Source organism: Mus caroli, unplaced genomic scaffold, assembly GCF_978045245.1.
Source record: "Mus caroli unplaced genomic scaffold, Mus_caroli_1 scaffold_8, whole genome shotgun sequence".
Taxonomy (NCBI): domain Eukaryota; kingdom Metazoa; phylum Chordata; class Mammalia; order Rodentia; family Muridae; genus Mus; species Mus caroli.
This window is the reverse complement of record NW_028227263.1, coordinates 23,497,277-23,523,651: the sequence shown is the minus strand read 5'-3', so window position 1 is coordinate 23,523,651 and position 26,375 is coordinate 23,497,277. Positions and strand designations below refer to the sequence as shown.

Below are 26,375 nucleotides of genomic sequence, written 5' to 3'. Positions count from 1 at the left end.
TTATTATCTCCATCGATTGGTCAAAGACTACGCAGCTCCTACAATGGTTGCAATTTTTAAAAACAAGCCTTGCTCTATGTATTTTGAATGCATTTTAAAATTGCATCATTTATTTATTTTTTCATTTTGTGTGTGCGCATGTGCATGCATGCATGTCAGAGTGTGCTCCAGTGTCAAAGTGCACATGTGGAAGTCAGAGGACAACTTTCAGGAATCAGTTCTTCCTTCTGTTATGTGAGTCCCAGGGATTGAACTCAGGTCATCAGGCTTGGAGGCAAGCGTCTTTACCTGCTAAGCCATGTCACCAGCCCTGATTTTTAGTCTTTTTATGCCATAGGGGTTTAGGCTTCATGATTCGTCAGTCTTCACTGTGAAACCAGACAGCCATGGGCTCCACTCCCTGCTGCTTAGCAAACTACGAACCAGTTTTAGCTTCTCCTACATGCATTGCTAAATGCTCCTTTTTTTGATATTTAAAGCAAATGATATAATCAATGTGAAGTGCTTCACAAAATGCCAGGCATGTGGATTGCAAGTCATAACTGGCTTTGTTATAATATGATTGGTGTGCCTTTTGTGAATACAAACACTTGTTTTGTCCTGTGTGAGATGTTTGCACGTTAGCTGTGGTGGTGATGTTGATATCCATGTACAGCAGCCCTTCTCATTCCCTCCTTTCTATTTTCTGTCATTTTATTTTCAGTAAGGCTCTGTGAGCACTGTATATTTGAATTTTGATTTTTTTCCCCAAATTATGAATCATTGTCTTTTAATGGGATAATTTGATTAATTTACATTATTTTGCAAGGCATGACATTTGGCAAGGTTCTCCTTCTCTTCTTCCAAACAATCCTTCCAACTTTCTTCCATAAATCTTGGCCCCAAAATCTGTGGAAAAAATTAACATATTTGTCTGCTTATAAATTGCTATTGTACATGCATATTTCCCATGTTTTCAAGACATTTTGAGATGTAACTCCTGAGGCTTACTGATTTTATTATTCTCCTGTCTTCTGACCCATTTATCAGACGTGAACACATATTGTATGAGGGAACACATATTGTATACTCTGTGTTGGGTAAAGTCTGGAGAAAGCTTGACTTGTGCCATCACTGAACCCACATTGAGAGAATGAGAGAAATATACAAGATTAAGATGAGTATAAAGTAAAACAAAGATATAAGGAAAACAAGGAGGGTCTTGGAGAAAGAATAATGCGAGTATGTCCACTTGACTCTAATGGGGGACTCACATGAAGGTGACATTCCTGCTCCTACCTTAAAAAAAAAAAACGAGAAGGCATTAGCTGTGTGAAGAGAAGAGGGCCCTTCTAGGCAGAAAGGCCATCATGTGCAATGTCCTAGGGAGGAAACAGTTCTATTCTAGTGTCATTTACATGTAAATTGTTTTGCTGTAGTCAGCAATTAGTTTTGAATTAAGAGAATGCATGGAAATACAGTACAGCTCTTGAAGTGAAATAAAATGAAGCATTGAAAAATGCCTGTGAAGGCAACTGGGAAACCCTTCATACCTCTATTTATTCACCCACAGACCTATCTATCTGTTAACCCTCCCTCCCTCCTTCCTTTCATCTACCCCACTATCTATCCATCTATTCATCCATCCTTCCTTCTTTCCCTTCTTCCATCTATCTACTCCCCACATACCCACTCATTTATTTGTTCATCTGCTCATCCATCCATTATTCCATCCATCAATACATCCACCCATCTTTCCATCTATCCATCCTTCCTTCCATCCATCTATCCACCCACCCATCTGTCCATCTATCCTTCCTTCCTTCCATCCATCCACCATCTGTTCATCCTCCCTCCCTCCCTTCCTTCCTTCCTCCCATCCATCCTTCCACCCATCTGTCTGCCCACTCCCCTACTCATTCATCATTCATTTGTCCATCCATCCCATGAACATTTTTGAATCCCTACTACGACGTGCCAGCCCCTGCACCAAGTGGTGGTGACAAAATAATACAGCATGTTGAGAGTGTAGAGCCTAGTGCCTAGAGGCTGAAGGGCCCTTGGGGATAAAGCTTGTTGCCTGCGATGGAGTGGGATGCACCGGGGAGTGGAGGAGGCACGTGTGATGGACTCTGCTGAGCCCTGAGCAGGGAGGGGGTGGTGGGAAAGAGCTGAGAGCAACTCCTGCCAGATGGCTTCATTCTTCCCCCTGAAGGAAGTGGGAGTTCATGCTGTGATGTGCTACACAAGAACAGTGTTTCCTGAGGGCTCGCAAGGGCATTTGGAATCTAAAGACTACAGCTCATTGATGTGTGTTGGGGTGGGGGGGGGGAAGCTTTTTTCCTTTCCTTTTTCAGATGTTGTGAAGGAATAATCAGACTAGTTTTATAGGCCCAGAAAGTACAATTGACAGTGGCTAGAGCCCTAACCAGGTGCTAAGCCAACACTGATGGCTTATGCAGCTGTCACCTGGAAGCCAGAGTCCTTCTGTTTCTGGACTAACCAAGCTTTTGAAGCTAATTAGGTTCTGATAGCAAATCTTGCCTGCTTTGCCTCTAGTCTTCAGGAACTTTACTGTATTCAGAATGAGGGGAGGACCAGAGCTTATATGCCTTTAAAATGTGATTGTTGCACAGAGGCCCGCCCTCTCTCTTTCCTTTTCATTCATAGATGTATGCATGCATGCATCCAACCATCTATCCATTCAGTATTTGAATGTCTGCTGTGTGCTCATCTAATGACCAACAAATTAGAAGCAGTCTCTACCACATAGAGTTCTCCCATTTGGGAAGAAAAACAAGCAAATGATTATGTAGGTGATCACATAATTAGAGCGTGTCAAAGACTATACCTGAAAAGAATGTAGTATGTAAGAATGCATATTAAAGGGACAGAGAAATGATTCAGCAGCTAAGAACTCCAGTTGCTTTTCCAGAGGAACTGGGTTCAATTGCCAATACCCACATGGTGACACACAACTAGCTATACGACCAGTTCTAAGGGATCTGGCCCTCTTTGGGTCTTCACTGACACTATATACATGTGGTTCATGGATGCACATTCAGACAAAACACCCATACACATAAAGTTTTAAAAAGGAAGGCATATTAAGGCAATCTGTCTTAGAGAAGATGAGAGAAGTCAGTCCTGACAAACTGATATTTAAGCAAAATAGGAGATTCACAAAAATGCATTTCAGGCAGAGACCCCGGAATACGAAGGAGCATGGCAACGTCAAGATGGGATAATGCATAAGAAAACAATATTATACTCACTTAGGGAGGGCTGCTGTCTGTTAGGCCCTGTGCAGCCCTAACCTGTGTGCTCTTGACAGAATCATTTAACTACTGTGCACCTTAATCTGCACACCTGTCATGTCAGATGACAATGATTTGGTTGGCTTCACTGGTGTCTTTAAGGGTATGTGTCGTTCATGGCATGATGCTCAGGGCCTACTGAGAGGTGTTTCTGTGAATGGCATTGGGCAAGGAGGAGCTCTTTTTGGGGTTCATTGCTTGTCTTTGATTGTGTTGCCGATTTATTTGTGGGGTTACTTAGAGTGTCTCCTGCAGTGGAAGTCTGCCACTGAGTGTGGTCAACCTTGCAAAACAACTATTTCTCCATCTGCTTCCATGGGAACAGGGAGTGGAGATGCCAGCTACAGCATGGCCTTCAAGCAGCAGGAGCCCTGGGCATTGGCTCTTGGTCTTTGTAGCATTGGTTGGCATGGAAAGACAGGGTAATAATTACCAAAGGACAGATTAGGGAAAACAGGACATCCCATTTCTTGTGTTTTAATAAGACTAATATATTCTCTGTTTTAATAAGACTAATAATATATTCTCTAATCTTTGGCTGTTAGGAAGGCTTCTCTCATAACTGTACTGAGAAAGGAACAATTTTCCAACTACAGATCCTGAATGGCAACTTATTAGAGTAGACAAAATTATGAATACGAAAGTCACTTTTTTTCATTTCCATGACAAAGTGCCTGAGAGAACTCAAGGGAGAAAGGTTCATTTCAGCTCATGGTTCAGTCTGTGATTGCCGGCCTCGATTGTTTCTGGGCTTCAGTGAGACTGAACATCATCGTGGGCAGCATCTGATACAGAGGCTGGCTGCCCACTTCATGGCAGTCAGGAAGCTGAAGGAGAGAATACAGAGGAAGAAGCTGAAGATAGGCCAGACCTTTCAGAGGTTTTGCTGTCCAATGACAAACTTTGCTCAATCAGGCTCCATCTTCTGCAGTTTCTACCATCCCCCAACACTCAATTATGAACCTACCAATGGATTCATGATCATGCACTTCCCAAGAGCCCATCAGCTAATAATCCAAGTCTTTCCCATGTTAGCATTTTTGAGGACACTCTATACCTAAACTGCAATGATGAACATGCCTTGTCAGTATCCAAAAAGCCATCATTTGTAATAAGATTTTCCACATTATTAAATGTGGAGAAAAAAGGGATAAAGAAGGCATGGTTGTTATTGTTCAGGACTCATCATCGAACTCAGATGATTTGTGCCCCTATCATATTGCAATACCAGAGACACTTGGTTTGTGATCACTTGAGGGGGTGGGGATTGCTATAGGAGTCTAGAGGGTGGAGAAACATTCAAGAGTCTAGGGCATCTTTACAACAAGGAGTTGTTAAGTCCTAGTGCTATGGATGAAAAGTCCCTGACTAACTGTGTAGAACCACTTTAGTCAATTAGTTGTGGAAGAATGGGGTAGCACATGTCTTACAGAGAGGTCTCCTCAGTTTTAATGGTAGCCCCATCCTCCTTCATGCGGATGTCCTGTTGATAAGCATTGGGTTATCTCCTGTCTTGTGCTACAACAAATGATAACGCCATGACTCTCCTTGCTTGTAACCATGGACACCATCTGCACACAATCTGTAGCGCAGTCCTATTGGTGGAATTATTGTCTTCACTGGGGTAAAGCTCAGAGAGTAAAGGGCTTTCCTTGTAAGTATAAGAGCCCGAGTTTGGTCCCCCAGAGCCCACATTAAGAAACAAACAAACCAATCAACCAACCACCACCACCACAGAAACCTGAGCATGATAGTGAACGCGTGTCACCTCAGGGCTGGGTAGTTAGACAGGTGTTGTAACTGGTGGTCCCTAGTAAGCCAGCCTTGCCTTAGTAATGAGTCGCAGGCCAGTGATGGACCCTGTCGCAAAAGGCAGGTGAGAGGCACCAATGAGCAACACCCAGGGATGCTGTCTGTTCCCCACAAGTGCGCACACACAGGGATGGCTCCACGTGACTGTACACACCCAGCTACACACACACATACACACACACACACACACACACACACACACACACACAGAGCATGTGCACAAGTACACCTACCCACTCTGGATCTACTCACTGTGCATTCCTTACCTGCCCCAGTTTTGGTCCTTGTGGACACCCCTCCTTTCCCCGTGAGTCACCTGCACTGAAAGAGTCACCTATTTCTTCCTCATATTGCAACTGCTTTCTTTAATATACAGTATTAATTTCTTTCCTAATCAAGGCATAATTCCTAAGGGTAGTATGAAAATATTAATTGCGTCTATCATCCCAAGGCTCTGAGGGTTTGCAGTATCATCTTCCCAAATTGCTCATGTTTCATAGAGCATAGCAAGGGCCCCCTACTCTGCCACCGATCTTTCATGATGGGCCGCACCCACCATCTTTCCCAATGGACTTTCTCCTGAGATTAAGTAGAAGGCATGAGTTCTCTTGCTTAGAAAAATTCATTAACTCAACGGGGGCACCTGCTGCTTGATTGGGAGAATTATCAGCATTTGGAGCCTGCTGGCTGCAATCTCTATGCAGACTGGAAGTTGTGGGATGTTTTTGTCTGCAGGAAGCAGCTCTGAGAGCAGAAGAGGAGAGTGAATAGATGGAGAGAAGAGGGAATTAGAAGAGGAGGAAGCTGTGGGAGAGAGACAGGCAGGGCAAGCCAGATTTCTGCTGCCTGTGCCTTGGAGATGCCAAGGGAGATCTGAGTTGCTTCCTGGAGCCACAGACAGTTGCCTGAGCTTGTGAGGATCCTTTCTCTCAAGTCTCTTGTGGGAACAGACTGGTCACGGCGTATTTTTTAGGCCCATGAAGGCTTCGCTCCTGGGAGTTTTGTTTGAATTCAGTTATTTGATAAGCAGCTGTTCATAGTAGAGAAAGGTCTAGTTGGAGAAAGCAGGGTGTGTGGCCTGGCTTCCCTGGGTTCTGCCCCATGTGGACAATAATCTGTATTTACTGAAATTCGGATTGGTGCAGTGAGAAAATGTCCACTCTTTCCTTGAAAAGTTAATCTTTTAATCTGGACCCACCCAGCTGCTGCTAACCACAGCATCTTACCAGCCTGGGCACATTTGCTCTGGACATTTTATCACAACATTCTAAATCCTTTGAGAGTGCTCCAGTTGCTTTAGTTTGGACCAGTGTATCAGTGACCCTTCTTGTTGCTGTGACAGAATGCCCGCCCGAGCAGTCTAAGGGAGAGGAGGTCTATCTTGGTGTGCAGGGTTGGCGGGCTCAGTCCCTCATGGTGCAGAGGTCAGAGCAGAGCAGCTGCCAGCATAGCGATGGGGAAACAGAGGCAGGATGCGCAGGAAAGGGTGAAGCTGGGTGTGGCCTCAGGCCCACTTCCTTCCACCTCTGGCCAGCTCCTGATAGTGCCACCAAGGTCTAATTCATTGATTAGGTCAGAGCCTTGGGAAGCCCTCCCACAGATGCAACCAGTTTTGTGCTTCCCAAGTCTCCTAGCCATTTCTTACTGTCTTCCAGTCAGCAATAAAGATTAATCCCCCACCTCAACACCACCTCCTACCACCCCCATCGCTGCCATTACCTCCATGCCTGTCCACCCGCCCCCCATCACCACCACTACCATCGTCACAGTGACAAAATGGTTAAAAGCATCAGACGGAAATCAAGCCCAAAGTTAGGCTAGTATTTTCTCAATGTCAAGTGCAGTCTTAGGTTCTTTTTTCTACCTTAACCCATTTGGCCTTTCAGGACCTTATGAATTCCAGATACTGTTTTAAATAATTCCCATTTTACAGACGAGCAAGGTGAGGCAGAGGGGTTACACAGTTCACCACTAGCTGACATTTAAAACCTGAACTGTTCGGCTCCAAATTCTCCCCTCCCCTCCCCTCCCCTCCCCTCCCCTCCCCTCCCCTCCCCTCCCCTCCCCTCCCCTCCCCTCCCCTCCCCTCCCCTCCCCTCCCCTCCCCTCCCCTCCTCTCCCCTCCCCTTTCCTCCCTCCCTTCCTTCCTTCCTTCCTTCCTTCCTTCCTTCCTTCCTTCCTTCCTTTCTTTCCTTCTTTAAAAAATTATCATACAGTCCTCTCATAGTTTTTATGAACATTATCTGCAAACTTCTCTTGACTCTGAGTTGTGGCTTGGTAGTTAAGGGCATTTGCTGTTCTTCCAGAAGACTAGGGCTTGGTAGCCAGCACCACATGGTGGCTCACAACCATCTGGTACCAAGGGCACCAGGCACACACGTGGCACAGAGACATTCATAAAGGCAAAACACCTGTACATATTTAAGAAACCCACCGATTTTGTTGCCCTTCCCCTGTGTGTACGAATGGCAGACCATCCTATGTGCTGCTTTTTGTCTATGTGTCTGCGGACAGGCCTGCTGTGTGCATCGGGGTATCAGAATCACCACCCACTTCTCCCTCAACATCAAAGATTCTCAGGGTGGGTTCAGACCTTGAATAATCAGGAGAATTTTAACACTGGGAATCCTAAAAGTTAATCCTTCAACTGAGCAACTTGCATGTGCCCGGGGACTAGAGGAGGCTGTGTTTTCTACCCTGGATCCTGCAAAAAGCTGGGAGAAAAGTCATGTGAGAGACAGACACGTTTTGAACTGTGAGTTTGGGATCTGAAAGGGGAGAGTGTTGGACCAGTCCAGCACTGGAAGGGATGTGGGGGATGGGAAATCGGTGCTCATTTCCCATGCAGGATCTTTGCAGTTTTCCCCTTCTCTCCATGCTGAGTGACTACAGGGGCCTCAGCTGCATCCCTCTTAAATTCCTGGCTGGGTGTAACTAGAACTGCACCTGCCATGAGATTGGGACTTTCTGTTCAGTTGGCTGAGTCCTCTGATGCCTGGATAGTGGTGCTAGGCCCTTATTCAACATTTGTTAGGTAGATGGCTGATGTTCCATTTCACTCTTTGTTTGTGCCTGTCGTCTAACTAAGCACCTCTGGCATTATCCTACCATTTTCCTTCTAAACTATAATCCCAGCAAGGGTGGACGGTGTGTCTGTCTTGTTCTCTGCCTGGTGCCCAGAGCAGACTTCGCATGTCATGAAGAGTGTAGGCTCTGGAGATCCCAGGTCTTCTAACTCACTGGCTGTGTGATGGCTGCTATGTGCTGAGCTACTCTGTGCCTTGGTTTCCACACATACACAAAGCGGAGAAGAGCATCTATCTCACGAGGTCATTAAAACTGAAGCCAACACTGGTTAAGATGTTTAGTAGAGTGCCTGGCATATAATAAGCACCTCATAAATGTCGGTTAGTGTTAGCGCTCCAAAGTATTTGGGAGTTAAAGTTTGAGGATCTTTATATAAAACATGCCTTTCCTGTTTGTGTGGTAAAATCTTCCCTAAGTGAGAGACTATTCGAAGGACAGAGGGATCCTGAGATCAGCTCCAATCTCTCCATCTTTTTTTTTTTCTTCTTCTTCTTTTGGAAAAAGTCGGTTCCCAGCATGCCCAGTTTCTCTCTTCCCAGCCTTTTCATTTCTCTCCTCTGTAGCCCTGACTTACACACACACACACACACACACACACACACACACACACACACACGGGAATCTTGCTCGCTGATGGAGTGTGGGATCTACTGCTACCATTTAGAGAAGCAGCCGCCCCTGGTATGCAGCTGCGGGGTTGCCAGCTGACGCTGAAGCTGGGGTGGCCAAGAATGCACTGTGCAGCTTCTTCTGAGTCGGCCCAAAGCTCTGTAGAATGAATGTCTTCTCTTTCCTTCCTCTTTCCAGTGTGAGTTTAACACAGAGAACAAGCTATGTGCACCCCTGATTCCGGTTCTATGCTGAGCCATGGACACAGTCCATTGCTGGACACAGTTGCTGGCAGAAACCCCATTCCTATGGTATGCCCGAGTCCTCCCAGTCCAGACGACCTCCATACCCACTGTAGCTGCTAAGAGGAGGAATTTTGCACAAACAGGGAAAAGCTCTCAAATCTGACTCAATTATCATGCGAAGCAGGCTTATGCTAAGCTATAACTTGTTATATCTGTGAAATTTAGATTCAACTAAGGTATCTTGTAGTTTCGTGTGAAAACCTGTCAACCCTAGAAACTCTCCCATGACCAGTTTGCTTTATTTTCTTCTAATAATTTTCCAAATGTGTGTAACCCACAGATATCTTGATGTATATACTCTTGGTAGACTCCCTAATAACCCGGAGCAGTGCCGGACACACTGTAGGTACTTAATGGAGTGAACCATTGTCTGTGAGTGGATTCTGTTTTCCTTCAGACACTTGGAAAGATAGTCCATCATTTTTTTTTTTAAAACTGGTTCTTCCTTTTGACATCTTATGAAGACTGATACTCTACAGAAATGCTGAGTTGTTTTTAAAGGTTTTATAGTATTTCTTTTTATGAATACTTGGTACAGTATTTAAGCATGATAGGCATTGGGAATATAAAGAACCTTTTGCTATTATAAACAACACTAAAAGGAGCATTCCTATGTTCATTTATTTGCATACATGGGTTTGGACAGGCGAACAAGCATTAGAATCACTGGACAAGAAGTGTTCGCTGTGAAGTACGGATCCACATTGCCAAGTTGTTCTCCACAGGGCCTGGCCACACTCCTGCCAAATGCCCTCACCGACATACACTCTAGCTTTGAACTTGACCAACCCTGTCAATGAAAACATCAGGTCTTTACTGTCATCCTAATTTGCATTGCTTTTCTTGCCCCCTCTGTGAGCTATACAGCCATGCCTTTTGCTCATTTTCCCTATTTCTTTTAGATGTTAATGGTTTTTGTTTAAATGTAAGGGTGTGGTAGCACATACCCAAATCCTGGGAGGTGGAGACAGGAGGAGCTTGAGTTGGAGGTCAGTCTGAGCTACATATCAAGTCTCAGACCCAGAAAACCACCCACAAAAATATCAGCTGGGCATATATTCGCTTTATTTATTTATTTATTTATTTATTTATTTATTTATTACATAGAGCAGAGTATAATGTAGGTTTAGGTTAGAGCAATATTGTTTATATTAGGATGTTGACTCTATAGACACTTACCAGTTCTTAAACCCCCAGACTGAATCGTCCATGTGTTTTTCACCCCATGTCTTGCTGGAGGCTTCCTCCTCAGAGAGGCGACGTTCTTAAACCCCCAGACTGAATCGTCCATGTGTTTTTCACCCCATGTCTTGCTGGAGGCTTCCTCCTCAGAGAGGCGACGTGGCAGCCCTCTTGTCTTCTGCTGCGCTAACTTTTCTCTTTCTGCATTTGAGTCTTTAATCCATCTGGAATTTATTTTGATTTTCGGAGGGAGGTGACGCTCTAGCTTTGCTTTTTAGCAGATGGCCAGCCAGTTGTCCCAATACCATTTATTGAATAATCCATCGCTTCCCACAGAATTGAAACACTGCCTTCATCATATATTAAAATGTGGAGGAGGGCTTTGTACTCATTTCCTGGGAGTCTCCAGAGCCTGCTATCAGCAGAGGGTCTCAGCTGACAGGGGACAGACGTTCTGGCCTGGAGGGCAGGCACAGTCATCCAGCTAGAAATACCCTGCGTAGGGCCAGTGGGCTTTCTGGGAATGTTCCAGAGGGCTGGGATTAGTGGAAGACTTGACAGCCTTGGCACCAGTGACATTTTGGGGTGGCTGAGTCTTCTCTAGACGGCCCTGTGTGTTGCAGGGTGGTTAGGAGATCCTTAGCCTCTGCCGAGTAGATCTGAGCATCACTCACACTCCTTGTGATAATAAAATGTTTCTAGATGTTGCAAAATGTCTCCCAAGGGGCCCAGTTATCCTCTGCTGACAACCACTGTTTTATCAGGCCTGGGCTGGACAGAACTCTGATTAGAAGCACACTAGGCAGTTTGTTGTCCTGAGATTCTGCTGTTGTTAATATCCGGGCTCCAGCTATCTGGGAGCCGGAAAGGAAGATACTTCTCTGTCTCAGAGACAGGACTTCCCAGATTCGGAGGGAATGTGATATCTATGGAAGGAAGGGTGGGCTCCACATAAGCTGATTCCCAGAGGGAATGCAGTCCCTCAAACTCCCCCACCCAGCAGGAAAAATCTAAAGGCCATTGGGGTCCCAGGGTGAGATGTCCTCCATCATCCACACAGCCAGGGGAAGGCGGCTTCTTGGCTATGGATCACTGGGACAGTGAGAATGTGCTACAGCATAAGTTTTGCTGTTTGACAGTAAACGGCTTTATTACTCTTGGGTAAAAACATCTTCCAGCTTATCTTTCTGAGCAGCAGGAAGTGCATATATTCTAGAGATTGGAGGTGGTGGGTGGAGAGATTCCATGTAGAATAGGTGGGTGTGGGGGTGAGATAGAAGAGAAAAGTGAAATAGGAGAATCCCTGGGGTCCTTGGGAGGAGGAGGCACAGCAGGGAGCTGGCTGAGGGCTGAGCATGGCTCTGGAGACCAACTGCTGAGAGCTGGGGGCTGTGATTCTTCCTGACAACCACAGAGGGAGGAAGCTTGTTCTGTATGGGGTGCTGGTGGGAGAGCGATTTGAGGAAGTGATTGGGAAGGTGCCTTGCTGGGTACAATACAATCTTACAGAGTAAGCAGGGAGTGTGTGATTGTGTGTGTATGTGTGTGTGTGTATGTGTGTGTGTGTGTGTGTGTGTGTGTGAGATGTGGTATGTATGTGAGTATGTGTATATGTATGTCTGTGTGTGGTGTGTGGTATGTATGTGTGTGTGTGAGATGTGGTGTGTGTGTGTGTGATGTTGTATGTATGTGTGTGTGTGTGAGATGTAGTGTGTGTGATGTGGTGTGTTTGTGTGTATGTGTGTGTGAGATGTGGTGTGTGTGTGTGTATGAGATGTGGTATGTGTATGTGTGTGTGTGGTTTGAGTGTGTGTGATGCATGTGTGTGTGTGATGTGGTATGTATTGAGTATGTGTATATGTGTGTGTTGTGTGTGTGGTATGTATGTGTGGTATGTGGAGTATATGTGTGGTATGCATGTTTGTGTATATGTGTGTGCATGGTGTATATGTGCTTATATGTGTGTGGTATGTGTATGTGTATAGGTGTGTGGTGTGTGTATGTGTTTGTTGTGTGTATGTGCCCACTGACCACCTCCATTGTCACTTTGCACTTTGTCAATAGATTCTCCAAGTTCTTCTGTCATTCCTGTTGGGACCTATAGCCCTGGATGTGGGGTCTACATTGCTTTGTTCTCAGCACCTGGCACACAGCACCACTTAAGAACTGGTGTGGGATGGGCAAAGCCATTCTGCAAGCTTGCCCCTCACTTACTTTGGGTCCAGATCCCTGACAGGGGAGCCGGTTTTCACAGTATGGTTCCACATGATCGCTTTATTTATTTATTTATTTATTTATTATTTTAATTAGGTATTTTCTTCATTTACATTTCCAATGCTATCCCAAAAGTCCCCCATACCCTGCCCCCCACTCCCCTACCCACCCACTCCCACTTCTTGGCCCTGGCGTTCCCCTGTACTGAGGCATATAAAGTTTGCACAACCAATGGGCCTCTCTTTCCACTGATGGCCGACTAGGCCATCTTCTGATACATATGCAGCTAGAGACACAAGCTCCGGGGGGTACTGGTTAGTTCATATTGTTGTTCCACCTATAGGGTTGCAGATCCCTTTAGCTCCTTGGTTACTTTCTCTAGCTCCTCCATTGGGGGCCTTGTGATCCATCCAATAGCTGACTGTGAGCATCCACTTCTGTGTTTGCTAGGCCCCGGCATAGCCTCACAAGAGACAGCTATATCTGGGTCCTTTCAGCAAAATCTTGCTGGTGTGTGCAATGGTGTCACTTTTTCTTTGTTCTTGTTTGTGTTTGTTGCCTTGTATGTGTGGAGGCTGGAGAGCAGTTTACAGGAGTTGCTCCTCTGCTCCATGGTGTGAGTTCTTAGGACTGAACGCATCTCATCAGGCTTAGTGGCAAGTGCCCTTACCCACTAAGCCATCTCTCTTACCCTTTATGGTAGTTCTTATGACTGGAAAGTATTTCACTATAAACGGGTTGACATGACATGTATGAGGCAATACATGACGTTGATTACTTAGAGCAAAGTTCTCCAATGTGCCAGGTAGGCCTAGGTGAATTGAGTGGTGGGCGGAGCCAAAGGTATTGATTGGCTTTTGCATGGTGTGGGGAATATCTGATGGGTCCCAGGAGAAAGCCTTGGTTTGGAGTCTGTGTAGCTTCGATACTCTGGCATGCCCAAGTCCCATGTTATCAGACCGAACAGTGAACTGCCTCATTTTCTCTCTGCTCTGTTTCCCTTCATGGGAAACTTCTAGCTATGCCCTGAGATACTGAGTCTCCTCTTCTTCCTCCTCCTTGTCTCTTACCTCCTTTTCCTTTTCTTCCTCTTCCTCCTCCTCCACTTCTTTAGCTTTGGGTAGGATAGAATCCACCACTTAACCATTTAAAACAGGTAATTTGCAGGTCTTTAATATATTTTACAATATTGTGCAACCATGACCACTTTCTAATGCCAGAACATTCTCATTGCTCCTTTCCCCCAAAGAAACAGAAGCCTTTAGCAGTCACGGAGTCACACTCTTCCCCTCAGTCACTGTTAACTCCAGTCACCTTCCTCTCTCTCTCTCTCTCTCTCTCTCTCTCTCTCTCTCTCGTCCTGTTCTGCACACTTAGTGAAAATGGAGTGTGACAGCATGCTGCCCTTCGTGATTTTCCTTCACAGCATTTGCAAAGGCTCATATGTGTGGCAAGGTGTATTGGTGAGGTAATGTTTTTTGAGATTGAATAACATTCCACGTATGGAATTACCATATTGCTTATTCACTCACCAACTGGCACTGTGTTCTTCCAACCCCTTGGCTGTTGTAGAGCGTCATGAATGCACATGCCATTGAAACCGCATGATTCTTGTTATTTCTTACCAGCTCACACATGTGTGTACACCTTGCATTTTGACCACGCTCACCTTTGACTTCCCCACCAATTCCTCCACAAACTTCTCTCTTAGGTCCATGCTTGTTTGTTTTGTTTTGTGACCCACTGAGGTCATCCTAGGGCCACCTGTGTTACTGTGGGTTTGGAACTATCCATTGGAACCTGATGGGCTCTGCAGTGGGGCCATAAACCAAACAGAATCCTCCCCTTCGAGAATCTATTAGTAGCCAATGGTCCCCTTCCTAGACTGTTTGTGGATAAAGCTGGTCTTGTGTGGGCCTAGTTAAAAAAAAAAACAATTGATGTGAGTTCATTATAGCAATGGTTGTGTTGAGAGTGGCATTTCATAGTCTGTTACCCTCCCTTCTGGCTCCTCTATGAAGAAGGCACTCATTGCGGTGTCCGTTTAGTTCATTATAAGGAAAGCACTTCCTATCTGAGCATACTGCTTCCCTAGCCAGACTGACAGAACCAGGCCTTGATTCCCTTTCCCTCACAGGATGGGTCTTGAATGCAGTCACTGCAGCTGGCTATCCTGGCTCCCGACTTGTCAAGCCTCTCTTACATGGGCGAATTTTGTACGAACATATATTTTCAGTGCTCTTGGGCATCTTCCTACGAGTAGAGTTTCTGGGTCACACAGTAGCTCCGTGTTTAACATTTTAAAAGGCCACTTCCTTTTTGAAGAACACCTTAAATTAAAAAAGAACTTCAATTTAAGGAAAAGCATGAGTCGTGTTGGAGGTGGTGCGAGGACAGGGCAGACAGTGGGAAGGGAAGGTCATTTGTAAAGACAGATGAATGGAGTGCTCCTTGAACATGTCCCATCCCCCACCCCATCTATGGTTCCCACCTGTCTCTTCAGCCTTGTGCCCTTCTGACCCCTGGAGCCACCATGCATCTAAGCTGGCTTCTTCAGTCTTTTCCAGACCGGCCCCTTTTCAAAGATGCTATCCTGTGCCATACATAGCCTGGGATCTTTTGTATCCCATGGATGCTCTACACCCCAGGAACTCTTCTCGGAATACATCTTTGGACAGGATTGCAGTTCCACATGAATTGCATTTCTTTCATGTCCCTCACGATGGTCTGACTGCTGAATCTCATCTTTGCTGCTTGATGGGAGGGACTGTAGTTGAGGGGTCCATCGCTCCCTTTACAGCACAGCCTCTAGTGACAGATGGTTGAAGACACTTGCTGAATCAACCTTCTTTGAAAGCTGCCCTCCCTTGGTTTGGAGCCAGCCCAGTGTCCTGATTCTTGCCTAGTTTGCCATTACTTTGGGGGCCTATACTTGTTTTTTTTTTTTAAAGTTATTTCTAGTTGCTTGGATGTATTAGTCAGAGGTCTTCATGTCCTGGAGGATGAGAGTGAGTATGTGTTAGTAAAGCTTTTTTGATTGCAAGTAACAGAACCTGGTTTGAGTCGGCTGGAGCTAGAAGGAGGAAACTGTTCGCAGGCAGACATTTCTTGTTCCCAATCGGAAGAGGGAAGAAGAGGGAACTGGGAGACTGTCCATCTCCCACCTCTCAGCTCGGCTTCCCTTTTTTCACACTAATTATTCTCACTGTTGGACCACCTGCCTCCTTACTCTACACTGTATGCAAGGTGGCCACCCATCATTGCCTGGTAGCTGTCTTGAACCTCAACCTTCTTTAGCTCCAGCTTAGGTCTAATGACGAAGGAAATGGAGTGAGGGGCAACATTGCGTCATGCAAACACTGGGTTGGAGGGTGCCACAGTCAAGGCAGGATCTCATTGACCTGGTGTAGTCTGGTGAACTGAAGCCAGGGGTGGGTTCACTAAGACTATGGGTGATGGGTGCAGTCACTATGGAGATGGTTGGAATCTGTGCCTTTCAGTGATGTCCAATACTGGGTGATGAGGCAGATCATCGAGCTGAGAATTTTATCTTCCTCTCTCTCTCAAGGCCATAGAAGAGGAGACAAGCCAGTCAGCAGAGAGTGTGACAGAGAGCGATGTGACAGAAGCAACTCACATCGGACTCGCTAACCTTGAAAGTGCTAGTGATATGTCCAGAAAGACATGAGCATCGCATGAAGCTGCTCCATTTCTGGGAAGGAAGCTCTTTGGAGGACTTTCCTGGCTAGCTTCAGGAAGGCTTGGAACATCTCTTCCACCTTCTTGTTTTCCTTTGTTTCTTGTCCCAGAATTCGTGCTCAGATAACAACTTAGTTTCAGGCCTTGCAAAAGGGAAATTTTTTTCCGCTTCACTGATTCTGGGGCTGTGGCTACTCTCTTATTAGGTTTTCTTAGCTTAAGCTGAGCTTAGATGTGGCCCGACACCTGGGGGAACAGGAAAGCCTTTCTCCATTTCTGTCTTAGGGTGAGAATCCTCTCAAGTGTGTGAAGCTTTTAAGCTTCCGTTACTTAAGTGTGTGTTGGGGGTTGGGTGGGGAGGCTGTGTATGGGTGCACAATGTGTACGGAGGTCAGAGGTGACTGTGGATGTCAGTCCTCAGGTCCCTTCCATCTTTTTGTTTGAGAACATTATCATTCATTAGGCTGAAATTTCACCACAGTCCATGAACTTCGGATCCTCATGTTCCCTTCAGTTTGCCATCTCTGGGGTTATGGGTGCACAGCAGCCTGTCTGGCTTTTCATGTGGGTTCTGGGGATTTGAATTCAGGACCTCATGCTTGCCAGGCTGACACTTTACCAGCTGAGCCATCTTCTCAGCCCCCAGTTACTTAATGTAAAGAATGGTGCCTTATTGGAGCTTTGATGTCTTATTTACTTTTAAATGGGGGCAGCAATAGGATCCACTTTGCAGGTGATTGGGGGCTCTAAATGAAGGTATGTGCAGCTCTTTGGATACTAAGCCCTGAAAATGGTGTTGGCCACAACTTCTCCATGATGGTTTTGCTCACTGAGAGTTGTTCTGGGTTTTAGGGGAAGGTGAAAGAGCTTGCCTTTCACTTTCTTTGGCTCAGAGATCCAGCCAGTCTCTGCAGTAGAACACATTGGAGATATCCATCCAGCCCAGCTTGTGAGCATGTGTTATCCTTGAGAACCATTTAGCAGGGCAAGGCAGGGCCAACCCACACCGAGCCATGTGTTTGGGGTCTTTGGTGCATGTCTTTTTTCAGTTACTGCTTTATCTTTGACAAGGCTGATGAAAGCCAAGGAACCCCTCAAGTTCTCTCCTTTATGGTTATGCCATCCACTGGAAACCGTATTTGGTCTTCTTGCATTGTGTCAGCAACAGCAGGTGCAGCTGGCGGCCCCTGCCCCGCCCCCGTCAGCCCGATCTCTGGGGACTCCTTAGACTAATGCAGTTTTAATGAATACACATTACTGTTTACATGGCTGAAATGAGAGCCTGGTTGCTTATTTTATGCCGAGATTTTTACAGCTCTGTCTTTTGAAATCCTGTCTCTCTTGCTGCACTTCTGGCCACAGGGATGCTTTCTTGGCGGCCTTTCTGCGGTCCCTCCAAATAAGGTATTCCTGAGAAGTACTGAGAAGTACAGTTTCTGAGCCACTGCCTTGCTCGGGAAGGAGTAAACTACACAGAGCAAAAGCATAAAGATGGGTTCTTCTTTCTTTGTAATTAATAAAATTTAAAATTCTTATTAAAGGGCACTTATCAAATGAAAACAGAGAAGAAAACAAAATCTCCCATGCACATTTTAATAAGTACATATGCACATTTCAATTTTTAATTATTTCGAGACAGGCTACAATTATTTGTGTAGCCTAGGCTGGCCTCACACCCATGACCCTTCTGCCTCAGCCCCTAGAGTGGTATGTTGACAGGCCGGTACCAGCACACCCAGTCTTGGCTGTAAACACATTATTTCTGACATCTGTTTTCTGTTCCCCACAATTAGCACAATAAACAGCTTTCCATGCCAAGCAATGTATATCTGCAGCGTTTCCCCCCAGCATCGCTGTATCCTGCCCTGTTTACAGAAGGCTTTAATTGCATTCTATTTGAAGAGTTACCTACAGTCTCACCGACTCAGGATTTCTCTCTGCTGGTTTGGGCTTAGGTATTCGGTTTGTCTACTTAAAGGCAATAAATACCACTAGTTTCTTACAGATTTTTTTTTCCTGGAAATAGATTATAATAGATAAGGAACTATATGAATATTATTTATTTTTAATTTTAAAAAATAACTTATTTTCTCTCCTCCAATCACTCACATTAAAATGCTAGCTTAACATTTTGTTTCTCAGCAGCATGTTTTGGGCAGAGTGTGGTGGCAGATATCCATACTCTCGGGACCTTAAAGGCTGAGGCAAGGGGATTGATCATAAGTTTGAGGCTAGCTTGGGCAGTTTAGTAAGTCCAAGGTCAGCCTTATAAAGAAACAGAAACCATCAGAATTTGTTCTACATTAGTCAATACAGAGCATCTTTGCTCTAGGACTCTGGGTCCAGGGTGTGGTGGAAACAGTCACTCTGAAGCCTTTTCTATGGTCTGCCCAAACTTCATATCCAACGGTGCACCTAGGACAGTCTGGCTCTCAGGGTACTGTAGGACCAGAGTTTGAATGGTATTGGCTTCCAAAGATCTGATGTCAAAAACAGAGCCGGTGAGCCACATGCCAGGTGGCAGTCACTAGCCAAAGGCCATTTTCAGCTTCTGTATGGTTCTTCAGAGGGACCATGTCTAAGACACCGAAACTGCCCTTCATTTCAGTTGGCTGAGAAAAGGTTTCATAATAGGCATAAAGAGAAGCTCAGCTCTTCCTTCCTTCCTTCCTTCCTTCCTTCCTTCCTTCCTTCCTTCCTTCCTTCCTTCCTTCCTTCCTTCCTTCCTTTCTTCCCTCCTTCCCTCCCTCTTTCTTTCTTTCTTTCTTTCTTTCTTTCTTTCTTTCTTTCTTTCTTTCTTTCTTTCTTTCTTTCTTCCTTCCTTCCTTCCTTCCTTCCTTCCTTCCTTCCTTCCTTCCTTCCTTTCTTTCTTTCTTTCTTTCTTTCTTTCTTTCTTTCTTTCTTTCTTTCTTTCTTCTGGCAAGATGGATGAAGGGTAAACGATCCAACACAGCTCAGGAAAGGGACCCCGTCTAGATTGTGCGTTTATCTTTACGTTGAAGGCAGGTGACAGGGCCAATAAAAGGGTTTCACAGTTCACTTTCTGACCTGTCTTCCTGGTTTTCATTCACCAGACCAGTGGGTTTTAATTATGTTGAGCTGATAACCTCAGGCTAGATGAATGAGAGAAAAATATGGGGTGTCATGACATTGGGTGCTTCAGGGGGAAGAGCAGAGACCTCTCAGAGCCAAGTGGGGATCACCTTGTGTTAGCAAATGAGAGCCAAAGAGGGGTCAGCTTAGCTGGGGATAGGGGTCACCTTCTGATACGTGGAGGGACAGAAGGATGGAAGTAACAATTAAAAGTGGGAAGGTTGTGATGGAGGTCAAAGAGGATGCCCATGGGAAGATGCAGGAAGTAATCACCTGTCCTTGATGGGTTGGGTGAGGCTCCCTGAAACCAAGCTAACCTTTCCCACAGGCTCTCATCAGCTTCACACAACAAGTTTGCATCTTGGGTAGCGTGAGGTCAGGAGGAGAGACCCACCCATTCCCCCATCACAGGGTTGCCTCTTTTATGGAGGATGAAGTGAAGTTACTGTCCACCCAAACCTAGTCACCAAACAATTTTGAAATGCCTTCTTAATTAAGGATTGGGCAAACAGGACTGAATACTCTCATTGCGGAGGGTGTCAATGAAGACTGCACCATAAAAAGAGCTTCAAGTTAAGAATACAGTGCTTTATATAAAAGCAAGAGCAGCCAAGTCTCTGCTTAGAGATGAGCTCAGAGCTGTGGTCTCATCACTGAAGGCTCTGCAATGCTTTACTCTGAGCGTGGTCGGGCCACTCATTTATTCTAGCAAACGGAACTTATCGTGGCATAAAATAAAATGTGTCTGGTTTCCAGTTTAGGAACTTCATCCTGAGCTGGTTTATCTATCAAACAGGTCTTGGAGCTTCGATCACAGTGTGAGGTAAGGGACACAAATTGTTGAGGGAATCTTTTTTGGAGGTAACTGTGGATTTCTTTCCACTACAATGATTCCTAGAATGTGTCCAATAAAATTGAATTGAACTACATTGCAAAGCATGCTTGAGGAGGTATCATGGGGAGGTGCTTCGAATACGGAGATGTGAGAACAGCATCATGGGAGGAACTCATTCGGAGCAGCGTTTGCTCTAAACACCTTTGCCTTCAGCCACCCCTCAGTGGAGTCCCAAATTCCTCGGAGTATTGAAGTTGCTCTTAGGTTCTACTCTGAGTCGTGACATTTTTATCAGAGGGAAGAATGAGTACGTGTGAACTGATGACATGGCTCAGCGTGGTGTGTGTATGAGCACTCGTGTTTGTGTGTGTGTGTGTGTGTGTGTGTGTGTGTGTATGTGTGCTAATATACACACATAGTATTTTTAAAAAGGAAAATATATTCTCATGTTCATATTTTTTAAACATAAATTACCTTCCTGGCCCCTTTTAAGCGCATAGTCCTGTTGTTTTTAAGCACATTCACATACTTGTGCAAAAGATCTGTAGACTTTGTTTCTCTTGAAAAAGTTCAACTCTCTCCCCATTAAACAATCCTCCACTCGCCACTTCCTCCAGCTCTGCCAACCACCATCTGTCTGAGTTTGACCACTCCAGGTACTTCATGCAGGTGAAGTGATACAGCATTTGTCTTTCTGTAATTGGCTCACTTCGCTTAACACAATGCCTTCAGGATTCATCCACACTGGATGATGTGCCAGAACTTTCTTTCTTTTTAAAGCTAAATAATATTCCACTGCACGCACAGATGGCATGCGGCTTATCTACTCACCTGCCAGTGGACACTTGAGTCTCTTCTACCTCTTGGCTACTGTGATCTTTAAGCCTCAACAAGAGTGGCTACAAAGTCTGCTTTTCTTTTGTTTTGTTTTCTGGATATTGAATTGCTGGGTCACACAGTAACTAATTTTTAGGTTTTTTTTTTTTTTTTTTTTTTTTGAGGAAGCAACATTCTATTTTCCATAGCAGCTGTGCAGTTTTTTTGTTTTTTTTTTTTTTTATCTTTTACCTCATGGCACTGCAGTTTCCCCGTATCTTCACGGACTCTTGTCATTTTCTTCCTTTCCTTTGTTGCTGTTGTCAGCCCTTTTAAGGGTATGAGGCAGTGTCTTATAGCTGCAGTTTGTGTTTCCCTAATGCGAGATGATAAGCATCTTTACAGGTCCCCATTGACCACGTGCATATCTTCTTCTTGGGCCAAGTTTTTATATAAGTTAACTTTCTTGATCCTGTATTATCACATCTGTATTGATTCGAGCTAGCACAACCGGAATAAATGCTGGCATTTAGACTGATATATTTTTGTGGCTCATTACAAATAAAATCTGCCCCCGAGTCACCTCCAGTTTGCTGGAAGCAGCTCGAGTACAGTTCCCAGATAATTTTCTTTTAAAGGGGAAATTTGTGAAAGTATCATGCATCTTTCCCTTTTGACACTAATGGGACGATTTAATGTAATTTCAGAGGGAGGTAGGAGCCACTCCAAGGCTCCTGTGATGGAGGAGGGTTACCCAGTTCCTTGTCACATGGTGTGTGTGTGGGGGCAGAGTAGTGTTCAGTGCAGGCTCTCGGGGAGAGGAGTGGGTGAAGCAGAGGATTCCTGGCTGCTTGGGGCTCACAGAAGAGCAAGGAGGGGAGGGCTGGGAGAGTGGAAGTTGGCAAGGGGAATCAGTGTGCCCAGGGGGCATCATGTGCAAGAAAAGTACCCTGGGGCCCTAAATCTTTGTGGGCCTCAGCTTCCTCATCTTTCAAAGTGGAGATATGAATTAGGTCAGTGCACGGTGAGGCTTGAAGAAGAAAGGGAAGGTGGACTTCTCCATCTTAAAAGATGTATTAAGGTGCTGAGGACTTTGTCCTGTTTTTTTTTTTTTTTTTTCCATGTGTTTGTGAGAATGACACATGTGTGTGGGCACATGCTTCTGTGTGTGTGTGTGTGTGTGTGTGTGTGTGTGTAGGTCCAAGGTTGGACTATCCTTAATTACTATTCCACCTGACTTGCTCAGGCAGGGTCTCCTAATCCGGACTCTCTGATATGGCTAGCCAGCTTGCTCTGGTTCCTGAGAAGGGAATTAAAGACAGCTCCCATGTCCACCTAGTACTTAGGTGGGCGTCTGGGATCTGAACTCTGCTCAACAATCGCTTTCACCCCTTACCCGGCTCTTGAGCTGCTTCGGTCCTTATTCCAGAGGAGCTGTTGGTGTCATGAAGACTTAGCCTTGTCCTTACACAATTAGGGCCCAAACGAGAAGGAATCAAGGCTCAGACACGATGTGCTCTCGTGTTCCGAGAATGCCAGGAAATGTATTAACTCTGAAGCACAAGCCTTGGATGGGCATCCAGATGGGTACATAAGAAGGCATCTGAGTTGCGTCTTGCAGGCTCGCTGAAGTTGTACAGCAGCAAGATTTCGGGGAAGGACAGGCTGGCAAGGGAACAGTATGAGCAAAGGCCTGGCGGCGAGCCAGTCTGTGGTCAGTTGTTGACCTGAGTATTTGCTTTTATGGTACACGGGACACTAAGGCAGGGTAATGAAAACTCAGAAGACTTTGGGTGATTAAGACAACATGTGAATATTTATCTGTGGATGAGCATGTCAGCGTAAAAGCCTGAAAATTAAAATCCTACAAGAGCCGCATGGGGGACCTGAGTGAGCGGAGTGGGTTGGAGTGGAATATTGTCAGTGAACCACATTGAGGTTCATAGTGGTGTCCTGTCAGCTGAGACTCCTAGCAATAGGGGATATGGAACATGAATCGCCCACCTCCTATAACCAGGCAAGACTTCCAGTGGGAGGAGGGGACACCAACCCATCCACAAAAGCTTCGACCCATAGATTTCCTGCCTATAAGAGGTGCAGGGATAAAGACAGCAGAAAATGAGGGGATGGCCAGCTTGAGTCCCATGCTGTGAGAGAGAGCCCACCCCTGACACTATTCATAACGTTCTGCTATCCTTGCAGATGGGAGGCTAGCCCAGCAGTCGTCTGAGCGGCTTCACCCAGCAGCTGATAGAAACAGATGCAGAGTCGCACCCAAACATTAGGCAGAGCTCAGGGAATCTCGTGGAAGAAGGGCCAGAGAGGTCAAGGACACCATAAGAAAACCTACAAAATCAATTAACATGGGCCCAAAGGGATTCCCAGAGACTGAACCACCAATCAGAGAGCACACGTGGTATGGACCTAGGCTTCCTACACATATGTAACAGATGTGTAGCTTGGTTCTCATGTGGGACCTCTGACAGCAGGAGCAGAGGCTCTCTATGACTCTGTTGCCTGCCTCTGGTTCCCCTACTGGATGGTCTTGTCTAGCCTCAAAAGAAGAAGATGCACTCAGTTCTATTACAGCTTGATATACTAAGGTGGGATGATATCCAGGAGAGGCCTCCCCTTCTCTGAGCAGAAAGGGAGGGGCATAGGAGAGGGAAGGAGGGAGGGGGGAACTCAAAGAGAGGAGGGAGGGAGGCTCCAATCAGGATGCAAAATAAATAAATAAATAAATAAATAAATAAAGGGAGAGGGGGAGAAGGAGGGAGGGGAGAGGGGAAGAGGGGAAGGGAGAGAGGGGAGGGAGGAGGGGGGAGGGGGAAGAGGGGAGGGGGGAGAGAAAGGGCCCTGAGTAGTGAGCGGCTTCTGTCTGTTAAAGACTGATTATAAAGCTTCCAGCCTTCTATCTTTTCAAAAGAAATGAGGAATCTGAATCTTACGCAAATTTTAATTTTTAGAAACAAAGACATGGTGACATAGGCAAAGGAAAAATGTCATTAGGATAGCCCCCATAATCTTTCACCTTTTTTAGCTTTTAAAAAGAACATATATAATTCTTATCTGGCAGGCTGGCATATGTGGACTTCAGTGTGTCACACAGGTGGAGTGGTGGCTAGTGTCTACATGAGCTAATTCACTGGCTAAAAGCCATAACAAACCAGGCTTTGTGAACTTGACTTATGCTTGACAGGGTCCTCCTGATCTGTAGGATGGCCATTTCCCCTTCTAGCAAAATATCCCTTTGATTGCTAAAGGAAGCAGCTAAGGCTGACTGACGGCTGAAGCTTAAAGGTTGTAGAGTTGGAAGGATCCTTAAAATATATTTGTTCCAGCATCCCTCTTTGTGGAGCAGGAATCTCGGTTACAGGTGATGAGAGAAGTAGCTCAATTTAGAAGGAAGGTCGCTGCTTCGTAAGACAAAGCAACTCCAGGGGACCTGCTTTCCGGCCAGATCCGATCAGGGCTTGCCTCACCGCCAGGACAGTATTTCTCTCATTCAGTCTCTGCTACTGAACTGGCTCCATGCTCAGGTTGAAACTTCCCAGCTCCTCATGACGCGTGCGTCGACACTTAATGTCCTTTAGATTCAAGTTCATGCAGGAGAGGGCACTTTTTCCTTTCTCTTTGCATCTCACTGGCTCTGGATGAACTGTCAGAGCCAATGAGAAGGCAGTGTCTGTCTGAGTAGCATTTTCTCCTCTTGGAGTTGGGGGTGCAGTTAACATTACCTGGTCTCCCCCCACCTGCTTGAACCTGCTTGCTCAAGGGTGGAGCTATCTGCTCATTCGTCCTGCCACGCCTACTGCTGGACCCTGCCTTTGTTGCTTGGAGGCACACACGTGTTCGTCCTGCTACTGGACCCTGAGTTACTTGGCGGGAAATCGGGTTCCCTCCCCCTTCCTTTATAACTGAGTGTCTGGAAATAGTAAAATTGAGCTTTGATCAGAATCTTGTCTTAGCTTCATTCTTTTCTCTCGCCGCCTAGCCCCTCTTCTCTTCCAGGTTTCCAAAATGCCTTTCCAGGCTAGAACCCAGGCTGTGATCTGCTGGCCGGACACAACACTCTCTCTCTTGGTTTTCGAGATAGAGTTTCTCTGTATAGCTCTGGCTGTTCTGGAACTCACTCTGTAGACCAGGCTGACCTCGAACTTAGAAATCCACCTGCCTCTGTCTCCCAAGTGCTGGGATTAAAGGCATGCACCATCACTACCTGGCTTTAAATTATTTCTTAATCGGCTAAAATATCTCTAGATGCTAGTTGTAAAATTCAAGGCCTTCCTATGTATCCCTACTGTTATGGATCATAATATATCAAATACTTAAAAATTACTTATGAGACCTTATTTTAGTGTCCTTATCACAAAAAGGCATGTAGGATGATGAATATGTTATTCTTCGTTTTGCTACTCCATGATTTACGCAAATATCAACACTTTTCTGTATAGCAAAAATATATGCACTTAAAAATCTGGCAGGTAACAATAATAATATCTTGTTACCCAAGTCTGTGTTATGATCTGAGTCCTCCATAGGCTCCTATGCTTGAACTCTTGGTCTCTAGTTCATGGCACTGTTTTGGGAGTCTGTGGGTTCTTTGGGGACTTGGGGGCCACCTGGTGGAAATAGATCACAAGTGATGGGCCTTGGTGGTGTTATCTGTTTCTGATTCCAGTCTGTGTCCTGTGCTTCAACTGGCCATGCCTGAGGGAGCCTCTACCACAGGCTCACACCACCATGCCCTTCCCTCTCTGATGGACTGGGACTACTGACACCACCAGCCAAAATAAATCTTTGCTCCTACAGGTCGTTTCTGGCAGTTATTTTGTAACAGGCACAGGAAAAAATAGCTCAGAGAGTCTTCTTAGGCTCACCTAAAGCCTGCTGCTCATCTACATAATGAGTAGACCCACAGAGCTTCATTGTGGATGTGTATAAAACTGTTTGTAAGCTGGGATTAAAGAGGAGGACCCTGGCATAATCTAAGTAAGACTTCTATGGAGGCATGAGCAGATTAAAGGACTGTAATGGTTTGAATAGGTATGGCCCCCATAGACTCATGTGTTTAAATGTTTGGCTCATAGGGAGTGTCACTATTAGGAGGTGTGGCCTTGTTGGATTAGGTGTGGTCTTGTTGGAAGAAGTGTGTCATTGTGGAGGCAGGCTTTGCAGTCTCATATATGCTAAAGTCTGTCTAATGACAGTTTCTTACCTGCTGCCTTCGGATCAAGATGTAGAACTCACAGCTCCTCGAGCACCATATCTGTCTGCATGCTACTATGCTTCCTGCCATGAAGATAATGAACTAAACCTTTAAAACTATAAGCCAGACCCAATTAAATGTTTTTCTTTGTAAAGAGTTGCCTTGGTCATGGTGTCTCTTCACGGCAGTAAAACCCTAACTAACTAAGACAAGGACCA

General features: G+C 45.5%; 1 protein-coding gene across 2 annotated transcripts in view; it reads left to right on the top strand.

Annotated features, from left to right (window-relative positions):
- Positions 1 to 26,375, top strand: part of Prkcb (protein kinase C beta) — a 341,205-nt gene that overhangs the window by 47,046 nt on the left and 267,784 nt on the right. The window lies entirely within an intron of this gene.